Source organism: Lissotriton helveticus, chromosome 12 (genome assembly GCF_964261635.1).
Source record: "Lissotriton helveticus chromosome 12, aLisHel1.1, whole genome shotgun sequence".
Lineage (NCBI taxonomy): Eukaryota > Metazoa > Chordata > Amphibia > Caudata > Salamandridae > Lissotriton > Lissotriton helveticus.
This window is the reverse complement of record NC_136073.1, coordinates 884,263,759-884,275,764: the sequence shown is the minus strand read 5'-3', so window position 1 is coordinate 884,275,764 and position 12,006 is coordinate 884,263,759.

The following is a 12,006-nucleotide window of genomic DNA, read 5'->3' as shown; positions in this document are numbered from 1 at the left end:
TTCCCCACCTTGGTGCAAGGCAACTCGAACGAGTATGTTTCTTGAGTACAACCATGTCGCCAGGAACCAATTTGTGGACTGGAGTTGTTGGATTGGCGACGGCGTCTTCCCCAATCTGGCGAGAGATAGAACGCACTTGGTCACCCAGTTGCTTGCAGTACTCAAGTACCAAATCATCAGAAATGTTTATCAGTTTATGTCCTGGTACCCATGCTTGTCTCATCACTCTTCCCATCAGGATTTCATAAGGGTTCAGGCCTGTTTTTCGGTCTGGAATACTTCTGAGTCCCATCAGAACAAGAGGTAAAGCATTTATCCAGTTCATGCCCGTAGAGTCACACATTTTTCCTAACCTTGATTTTATAGTGCCATTTATTTGTTCTACCACTCCAGAAGCCTCTGGACGATATGCACAGTGCAGTTTTTGTGTGATCTTAAATGCTTTACAGAGCTGATCGATTACCTCATTCTGAAAATGTTTTCCTCTATCTGATTCAATTGTGACTGGAACCCCGAACCTAGGTATTAATTCTTGCAGTAGAAATTTGGCTACGGTTAGGGCGTCATTCTTTTTGGCAGGGTAGGCTTCCACCCATTTTGAAAACAGGCAGACAATGACAGGGACATATCTCAATCCCTCACAGCGAGGCAGCGTGATAAAATCAATCTGTATTCTTACAAAGGGACCTCCTGATGTTCCAATTTTTCCCAATTCAACTACTGTTCTTTTCCCATCGTTAAACTGCTGACATGTTAAGCACCTCTGGCAGAGTGACTCTGCTACTTTCCTGAACTTCGGATTGTACCATGTTTGTTGGAAAACCAGTACCATGGCATCCCTACCAGTGTGTGAATCTCCATGTATCAGTCTGGCCATAGAAGCAAGCAGATGTCTAGGCAACACAGGCATACCATTTGGGCCCACAATGACACCATCCTCACTTCTCGGTCGACAACCAAGTTTCTTCCATTTTTCTTTCTCTTTTTCTGGCACCGCATGCTGCCAATCTCTCAACTCTTCCCAGGTAGGCACCTCTTCAAACACCATAAGTTGGCAGTTGTTTCCAGGTCCCCCCAGTTTAATATTTACAGACATGCGATTTCTGGCACAATGTTGAGCCACTTCATCAGCAAATCGGTTTCCCAAAGTTACAGGGTCAATGCCAGATTTATGAGCAGCACATTTGACCACTGCCAATTCTTTTGGTAATTGGATTGCTTCCAGTAAATCTTGTACAACTTTTCCATTTCTGATGGGAGTACCTGAAGAAGTCAGAAACTCCCTCTGTAGCCACAACTGGCCGAAGTCATGCACAACTCCATAACAGTACTGACTGTCAGTATATACTGTTATTCTTTTGTTTTTCCCAATTTTACAGGCCCTTGTCAATGCAATCAATTCGGCTACTTGTGCAGACTTTACTCCAAATAGACAGGATGCCTCTTCAATACGGTTTAGTGAGACTACAGCATAAGCAGCACTTAGGCCTACAAGTTCGTGTCTCATACATGAGCCATCCACGAAAAACTCTTCATCTTCCACAGACAAAGGCACCTCCTTAATGTCTGGGCGTGGTTTAGTACTGAATTCGGTCAGGTCAATGCAGTCATGTTCGTCCTCTCCCTCGGCTTCCATAATCATTGAGTCAGGGAGCAGGGTAGCTGGGTTCAGGATATTACACCGAGTAATGACTACATTCGCTGCACCCACGAGAATCCTCTCGTATTTAGTCAGCCGACTAGGGGTGAGATACTGGGTCTTAGTTCGGGTCAATAAAATCACAACTGCATGGGGAACATACACAGTTACAGGATGTCCCATCACAATAGATTCACTCTGCTCTAAACTTGTGCAAGTTGCAGCTACTGCTTTCAGACATCCAGGTAATCCAGCAGCCACTGGATCCAAAGTGGCAGAAAAATATGCCACTGGACGTCTAGTCAGACCATGCTCCTGAGTTAAGACTGACAGTGCACAATTGTCTCGTGTGTCACAGAATAGTGCAAATTCTTTGGAATAGTCAGGCATCTCTAATGCAGGGGCTGTACACAGACATTCTCGTAATTTAGTAAATGCGGTTAAGCTTTCGTCATCCCATTCCACGGGGTCCTTTGCTCCTTTCTTTGTCCTTTTTATCAAAGGTTTTGCCAGAACTGCAAATCCCACAATCCATTGCCTGCAGTACCCTACCACCCCAAGGAACATTCTGACTTCTTTCTGAGTATTAATATAAAAACTAATATAAAATATAAAAACTAATCCGCGGTCCCTTCTTTTTGCTATTGTAATATGGCTGGCGGTGTCCATTGGACACCGCCACCATATTAATCTATTACCGCCGCGGTCGCAAGGCGACCGCAGCTGTAAAGTGGCAGACGGAAAGACCGTCCGCCGCTGTCCCCTCCGCCATCCTAATCTGGCGGAGGGGAAAACGAGAGTGGATGTCGGGCGGATTGCCTCTGCCAGGGTGGTGGTGGCCACCGCCACCCTGGCGGAGGCAATCCGCCCAACATCCTAATGACCCCCTTGGTGAGGTCATCAGAGTAATTAGGGAGAAACCCATATGCAAAGATTCCTGACCAACTCGTTGACAGTGCCTTCCTCATGGATAGATGATGTGGGAATCTGGACACAAAGCTTTGGTGTTTTGCTTTTGAGCTTGTTCCAAAGAAATCTGTGGAATGTATTGTTCAGAGTGCAAATATGCCATCTAAGAATAGTTGATATTTATTTATTTTATTTATAAAGTTTTATATAGCTCAAACATGATCCAACTCAACTTTGCGGTAAACTTGTTTTGTGTAGACAATGATATTTTGATCTCTTGGCAAATGGGAAGCTACAAGAAAACCCATTTTGAGAGATTACTCAATGTCAAATCCCTTGCAGCAGTTTTGAGAGGACAAAACTGTCACTTCCGGCTTGTTCAAATCAATCACTGTATTTGGAGATGTCTGCTCAAAAATCTTTACCACAGCCCCCTATATTTAGGCCTCAAAAGCCTTTGGACCTACAAAACTCATATTTAACTCCTGGTATATGATATGCTTTTCTGCTTATTCTGAACCCCACTGACCTCTTACATATAGAGTTTCCAAGCGTGCCATCTTGTGGGAGGATCTCTGCTCATGGTAATTCAGGACTGGATCAGTGAAAAGTCTGTCCTTTGTCAAGGTCACTTCTCTGTGCAACTTTAAAGCTTTTATCACCATGTAAGTGACAACAGCAACATCGTCCAAATCCCCAACAACTGTGTTCATTGCTTGTGCACTGTTCCCAATTTGTACTATGTTGTATATGAGCATAGGATATTAGATATAAAAAAAAAGATGCCATCATCCCTAACAGGTTTATCACAGGCCTCACTGTCAGAAGCTGAGATATCTGGTAAATGTGGATATTTTTCTGAAATATCAGAGGTTTCCCATAAGTTGGAATGTTTATTTCTCTCACAATCTTTCTCCTTTCCCAAGAAAGTCTTTTGCTGAAGTGGAACCAGATATTACTTTTTTACGTCGACTATGAATGCAATTAGGAAAGCATACTGATAACATTATTAATACTGACCTGGCATTGTTGGAATGAATTCCCCTTTATCAGTCAGTTGTCCGTTTATTGATACTCATATATGGCTTTTTGCGTTGGAGTGCTGCTGCCACAGCTAGACATTTTGCAATCTCTTGGAGTTGACTTTCTGCCAAAAAGTATTATCTTCTTCTGGTACTAACTTCCACGTCACAAGTGCACAGGAATATGTAAATACAGCTCCTTCAGATTAATTGTCGCTAGGCGGTCTACGTGCAGTAGCATTAGTGTGACCTCTTGCAATGTTGAATTTGTGTGTTCTACATAAGCACGGACAATTAATAATGAGCCTTGTTTTGTAATCTTGGTTTCTTGCCTGTAAGAGTACCTACCCTATTGTTCCCTCTGTACGCCTTCCAGTAGTAAAGGAAAATAATTTCAAATTTTTGTCTGTTTTGAATTCTATTCAATTGTTGGTCAATCTTTAGTCTGCAGTGTCTGTGGCGGATGCCTGCAAGAACTACTGCCCTGAGGTTACTGCACCCCAGGAGTATGGGTGAGGCCTCAGATGCACCCCTACTGGGAGAAACAAAGCATCTGCAGAGGTGAAAGACACTCTCTGGCAGATGCTGTTACAAGGTGGGGGGCTCTGTAATACAGGACCCAGGCCAGTCAAAATCTACTTTGCTTTCATTATAAAAACTATTTATAGTATAAAAAGCAGGCTTGGCTGTTCATTCATGACAAGGCACCAAAACACAGGAGCTATCATGCACAGTGAAGCTCTTTCCACATAAAATATTAGTTTCTGCACAGAATGAGTTCCTTGCGCGTTGTTTGTAACTCAGAGTGAAGACCCACAGAAAGAGAGCGACTCAGCGCCCACAAAAACTCCGGACAGAATTGGACATCAATATGTCCTCCTAAATACCGTTACCATGTGGAGGGGTTGGTGGAGATAATGGGAATGCTGTTGCCATGACATCCCCGTTTGCTGGCCATCTAAGGGGCTGTGGTTGCGTATAGTTCCACCATGTGAAACTCCTGCTTCAGTGCCAGGATACCCTCCCGGGTGAGCTATACAAATATACATAACATCTCGTCTTCCTAAAGGCCGCCACTGTGTAAGGGTCCCTCTGCTAGCGGTCCCCATACTATGGGGAGTTCCTACTGACTTTCATGTGTTGATGGCATTTATAATCTTTTTAAACTATTGCCAGTTCACCAGATAATGTTCTGGTTTTAAACTCAGGCGCTCACAACAATTCATGCAATTTCACTACTGAACCTGTGCTTAATACTAACCTGCTCTCAGAATCAGTTGCATCTAAGGCTGAGATATGTGTGAAATCATCTTGAATGATGGTCTTTGCCCTATTCTTATGTTCTTTAGACAAGGGCTCCCGAGTGTCTCTATTTCCACCTATATAGATGTGTTTACCTACTCTGGGGCCTCAGTGGAGCAGGAGATGTACTACTGTGTAGTTGCTTCTCTCTCCATCTTTTGAACTGCCAGCAGATCCTGCCCTGAATTAGGCGTTTTACATTTCTGTAATTGGGCATTTGCTATGTTCCTCTTGTGCCCTTGCAGGGAGAGTGCATCACCAAGGGTGAAGTGCAGTGATTTGTGGGTGAATTCCCAGCTGGGCTTGAGTTAAATGATCTATGTGTAAGCATGTTGGCTGTTGGTGCTGAGGTGATGATTTGGCGTCGAGTCACGTCTGTGCTCAGTTTAAAGAAGTAAATAGAAAGTCGCTTCGGTGTTGCTTCAGACCCTTAGTGAGACTGCTGGCATCCTGTACCTGAAAGGTTTTAGACAGAGCTGTGTAGGTCAGTATTCTGAGAATGTTGATGTCTAATCCTCTCGGCTCTTACTTTAGGATTTGCACTTAGGATACTCAGCAGGGGAGACAGCGTTTACAACGCTGGTAATACCACGCGGGTAGGTTACAACGCGGACGTTACATCGTCCGCATTACCACGCATGGCATTACATCGCAAGTCGTTTCAACAACTTGCGCTTGATGGCGGGCAACACCAGGGAATGTGTTGGATTTTAAGTCCAACACATTCCCTGCTGTTGTGCTAACTGGAGTAACAATAGTAATTTATACTATTCCTAAGTCCAGCACACCATCTAGCTCAAGTCGTAGAAACGACTTGCAATGTAATGCCATGCATGGTAACAACGCGGACAATGTAACGTCCGTGTTGTAACCTGCCACGTGGTATTTGCTCGCAGTGTAACGTCATATATTCCAAAGCAGGGGTGCTAGCGTGAAGCCTTCAATACCTGGAAGTGCTGCGCCTTTTCAAATCACGTGAGTGCACTACAGCAGGCACAATACATTTTACAAGAGGAGCAGTTTTAACACCGTGAGTAGGATCTGTGTCTGTGTCACTAGGGTTACACACGCTCCTGCGGCTCCACAGGACAAAATCCAGCCCAAACAGAGGTCCGCCCACCGGCAAAATAGACGGAAGGCATGGATTTATTTTCAGTTCAGCTCTTCACCAGAAAGACAGTTTCAACAGTCGTTTATATTGGCTGACAGTGACACTACACACGTTGTGCAGCCATTGATGAGAGTTGTAACTTGGCCCTGACTTCTAGACCCGGTCCTGATCAATAAGTGCCGGTGCTCAGCCCAGGCATAAATTAGGCACTGCTTGAGGCACCCCAGGTAAGGAAGGTGTAGAGGAGAAGTAGTGATTGCACATCTTTACTTTGCACATCTTTGGTCTGGTTGATATTTTATTAAAACATGATCTGAATAATTAATAATAATTCCTTCCTTCTATCTGTGTCTGTTTCTAGGAAGTGTTGAAAATACATTGTTCCACCCTATCGAATGCCTCAGTCTGGAGTATCAAAATGCAGAATACACCCTTGCGAAGAGTTATGTACATCATCGATTACTGTTTATTAGAACTATTGATGCTACAGCAATCTCTGGAACCAGATCATCTAGTGCCTCGTATTTGATTATCAATGAAATGCTCTATCAGTTGACTATGTATGTGTTGAAGGGTTTTGCCTACTAATTACAGAGCTATAACATGCCTGAAATAGTTTAGATTCGTTATTTTTAGTGACTTTTCTAATTTCCAGGCAGTCTATGAAAGTCCCTGTTTCCAGGGAGCGGCTTATGATTTATCTCCATTGTGAGCTGATATAGGCCACTATCGCTTTGATTAGTGAGGAGGCCCTCAGTATTAGAGGAGGATCTTAAGTTATTAGGAGTATTGTCTACCATTCTAGCAGCGATAGGGTCATGTGTCCCATTTACCTTGACCATTTCCTTTGCATCTTAATTGGATAGGGATCAATAGGAATCACTACATTGAGTTTCCTTGTAATAGAACTTTTCAAATTTATCACACTTCTTTTTAGAGATGCCCGGGATAGTAGCTTGGGGCAGGTTTGGGCCTTTCTTGATCATCAAAAACAATTTTTGTTCTGTTTTTAGCTGAGTCAAGTTCACTTCGTAACAATGTGGCTTTGACCTTCGGGATTATTTTGAGTTTTTCTGGTTAGTTTTAAGATATCTGTATTTGGAATAAAGGGGTTTTAGAATCCATATCCTTTCAAATGAATAAACCAAGTTTCTTTTTCATTTAGATCCTGGACCCATGCCACAGGCTGCTGTGTTTCTTCCTTTTTGAGGGAAAAAGGGGAGCAGTTCCATCGAGGGAGGAAGAAGCAGCACAGTAGTCGTATCTCAGTTGATTTCAGTTGCGGCTGCTTTACACAGCCTGGTGAGGAACATGCAAAGCCTCCCAGTTCCCGTCTGAGCCTCGAACAGGGCGCTCAGACCAATTACAATGCTGCATTGCAGCGTTGTAATTGGCTTAAGGGAGGGAAGCTATGTGCTTGCTTGTCATAAGATGTTCTCCTACATACACATCCACAAAGGGACAAAGGTATTAGGGATCATTTAATGACCAATTACGAGATTCAATCCCCAAATTCCACTAAGATTAAATACAAAAACAATCTGGCGGTCAATAAAATTAAAAAGAAGAGACAAAGCGCAACAACTGGTTAAATAACCCACTACCACTGCATTGTATCCTAAGCCAAAGCAAGTTCCCAAAGTGAAACTAACAACTAAGGCAAAGACTCTTACGAAACAGTCAGATTTCCATCAACTGCCAAGAGTGGCCAGTGTCATCATTTGGATATCTTTACTCATTGTCATAAGATGTTGACAATCTGTTCTTGAGCCTCAAGCACCAATGCTGAAACCAGCTGCCATGTATGCCGCCTGAAGACCCGGCCTGTTGCAGCCTACTGGCCATGTCAGAGGCATTGAGAGATGCCTTGATGGGGGTGTTTGCAACCTTAGTTATCTCCTCTGTAATGGCATGGCGCCTCTTCTTGTGATGCTCTGCAAGATACTGCAGAACGTCCACCAGAGGTTCCTGCTGCTAGCCGGGCACTTGGCAATATACCACCCTATGGCTGCCCCGGACTGTACCTCCTTCCCACCGCCTCTAATTCTCCTACTTTCTCTATAAAGCAGTGAACCATAAGGGACCAAGGCTTAATAGACTTCTTCTTCGCTTAATGACATGACTGACATGGTCATTTAGATGCTGACAGTCTGGCCTCCAGGTCAGAAGAGATTCAGGCCTACGCTTCCTTGGAGAGGGACCCCCTCCAAACTCAGTGAACTCTAGCAGGCAAGTGGGTAGGGAACGCTCTACTTTGAATGAAGCCACTGCAATGGCAGCTCCACTGAACGCACTGATCTTTTGCTCCTACGGTTCATGCTCAGCATCTTTTGTATCCTCACGATGATGCTGTAATGGTGTTCGAGGTCGGCGGCACACCCATTTCAACTCATATTGGGTCATATCATCCATTTGGAACCTGTAAGAATGGGGGTGAATGTTGTTAAACCTATACAGCCTGACTCTGCCAGAGAGAATTAATGGTAGTGTGTCTTAGGGAAGCTATAGGTTTTCAATGCCTCTTAGAAAGATATTTGTGCATTTCTTAGAAGACTCAATGGCAAAATGATTTCAGCGCGGACACCCATATCAATGTCTTTGACATTGAACACTCAACCTTGAGGTCTTTTTGGTGTCAGAGTTGTATCTTCGTTCACTCATGATCGAAGTAGGTTTTCAGAGCAGAGCTTGGGGCATTTTCAAGCTAAGGGCGATAAACTGTTTTTTGCACAGTATCGAAATCGGCTTCTTCTCTGAGCACCTCTTATTTTGGTTTCAACAAAAAGATGGTGTACCTCAACATTGATAGTGAACAAATGTCATGTAGTTCTCTTAGATCCCTTGCGTTGCATCATTGACTCTCGATGAACTTTCAAAGCGCAGTCCGTGGTCTGAGCATTTGAGTAATGGCAAACGGAGTTGTGTGGATGTCACTGAGAATATAGGCCTTCGCATCAATCTCTTATTCTTCCAAAATATTGTTTTTGGGACTTTATGCCAAAAATGTTTTGGTGCCTGCCGCTTTGCATATGTAAATGCATAAACATCTGTTTTGCATTGTGGCGGGCGGTGCAGAGAGCACCGCCCGCCACAATGTAAAACATATAGGATGTGCCCGCCACTGTGGCGGGCAAATCCTAATACCCCCAACGGGACCCCCGCCCTTATGGCGGGCGGTCCCGATATCCGTTAGGGTGGCGGACGGACAAAGTCCGCCCGCCATCCTAAAGACCCCCCAAGTGTAGGATGTCATATAGGCCCTTAATAATATTAGCACCAGAGTGATATAGATTGTAGATTATTCTAGAACCACAAAGTTTGCTTTTCTAGACCCCGTGGCACTAAGGACTGAGTAAAAGTGACAAACCAAGACAGTAAACCAGTTAGACTGCAATAACCCCACTGAGCAATTTTTGTGTGAGATGTGTTTCAAGTAACGAGCAATCCAATGAGACGTTACAGGGATAATGGAACCTCCTTTCATTTTTAAGCAAGGTACACATTTTAAATATGCTAACATCAAAAACGTAGTCTAGTGCACATGATATGAACTCTAACCACATTAAAGACAAATAAAATGGCAACAGCAACATGTTCTAAAAGATTGAATAGGAGGAATCACATTTCTACCCCCATTCTGTTACTTCTAGGCACTAAACTAATTCTACTCAGCAGAAACTAAAACCTGTTTCTAGTTCATATCAAATCAAATTAGGGGCATTTGGTTAGCGCTCATATCACCAGAAAGTCTCATGGCGCTCACAGGCAGCTTCAATTTAAAAACAGCTATTGAAACAGGGGGGACCAGTTGTCAAAAGACCATGGGGCATATTATCAAGCAGGGCGTTAACATTATCGCCGCTTTAGTGGCAGAAAACTGGCTTAATAATATGCCCTTGAGAATTCCAATAGAAGCCCAGGTTAACACCAGAACCTGGGCTTCTATGGGAATTCACAAGGGCATATTATTTTATTCCCTAAGAAAACGGTAGTTATCGGTAATAGTGCAACGGTGTAATGGCAGTTTATTCCAAAGAGTAGGAGCCAGGAAAGTTTCAGAGATTGTTCACACCCACATAGCGGTTTGAACATAGGATTTGCTTTTAGTATAATAGTAATGTCTGCTATTATTGTCTCTCAAGACCAGATGTACTGATAATTTTAGCTAGCAGAGGGGTGAAGGCTAAGTGCCTCCCCAATAACCTTCAATTAGAATCAGTGACCTGATTCTGTATGGCCTGTGCCACCTGGCATGATTGTCTTCTCTTTAATTTTTCTCTCTTTGTGCTTGGATTTTATAACATTTCACTGGTCTAGAAAGTCTCAATAAACAGCAGAAAGCGGCATAATGCGCTTAAACTTATTTTCAATCTGCGTATGGCGTTCTTATGACGAACAACAATTAATGAGACTCCTTCAGGAAACTCATCAGAAATCAATAATACATTATGCAAGACAGCACAGTCACAACCTTGATAAAATACTATGGCTTTATTCAAGCAATACATTGCTATCAAGTTGAAGAACATAATAACCTATGGTAAATGTACTTTCTATTAATCACAAGTACTCACTTTGAACTAATTGATACATTTCATTGAATCAGGGGAATGCTCAGGAGAAAACAGACATTCTTTTTAAGGTAACATTGATCTCAACACCCATGAAATTCATACCTAATAAACATGTCGATGTAGGGAGATGCCACCAGTTGCACATATGTTCACAGTACAACCAGAGAAATACAATTGGAGGTTAGCAGCATGGCTCCTCAAATCACAGAATGCAGCCAATAAACTATGGAAATGTTACAAGAAGCACAAAGACCTGGATGGTGTCACAAAAATAACCATGAAGGACACCCGGCTGAATCTTTTATAAATTCCTTTGTTTTATGCTTATGTCTGGAATGCTGACTTTTATCTTTTTGGGTGTCAATTGGAAGCACCTTCTATGACGTTGACTGTTAGCCAACAGTGACCCACAGTGTTACCTCCATTTCCAGATTCTTTTTTTTCCTCCATTGGTTTCAAAAGTGACAAGACCTACGGAGCAGCCCAGGTATGAATGAAAAGTTGAAGCTGAATCTTCATGAAAAAGTACCAGTGAAGAAAATAATTTACCACCAAGGATACAACCTCGAAACCAATTCCAAGGAAAACACATTTTCTGGGGAGTTATGACCTTATGAGAGTGTACCTTGTGGGGTTTTGTTTCACTTTGTTTTTTTTTATTTTTTTGTATCTTCTGTATAAGAGACATAATCAATCAATCAGAGTACTTGTAAAGCGCGCTACTTACCCGTGAGGGTTCCAAGGCGCTGAGGGTGGGGGGTTGCTGCTACTGCTCGAAGAGCCAGGTCTTGGGTCTGCTGTATGTGGGCAGGGAGGGTGTTCCAGGTCTTGGCCGCGAGGTAGGAGAAGGATCTGCCGCAGGAGGTCGTTCGTTGGATGCTGGGGACAGCGGCGAGGGCGAGGCTGGTGGAGCGGAGCTGGCGGGTGGGGGTGTGGAAGCTGAGTCTGCTGTTCAGGTAGGCTGGTCCGGCGTTGTGGAGTGCTTTGTGTGTGTGGGTGAGGAGCTTAAAGGTGATCCTCTTGTCGACGGGGAGCCAGTGTAGGTCTCTCAGGTGGGGTGTGATGTGGCTGCAGCGGGGGACGTTGACGATCAGTCGGACGGAGGCGTTTTGGATGCGTTGTAGTCCTCGCAGGTGTTTGGCTGGGATTCCTGCATAGAGTGCATTGCCGTAGTCCAGTCTGCTGCTGACGAGGGCCTGTGTCACCATTTTTCTTGTTTCGGTCGGGATCCACTTTTAGATCCTGTGGAGCATGCGTAGGGTGTTGTACCAGGAGGAGGAGACGGCGTTGACCTGCTTAGACATAGAGAGTGAGGAGTCGAGGATGAATCCTAGATTGCGTGCATGGTCGGTGGATGAATCCTAGATTGCGTGCATGGTCGGTGAGTGTTGGTGCTGTTCCCAGTGTGGTCGGCCACCAGGAGTCATCCCAGGCTGAGGGGGTGGGTCC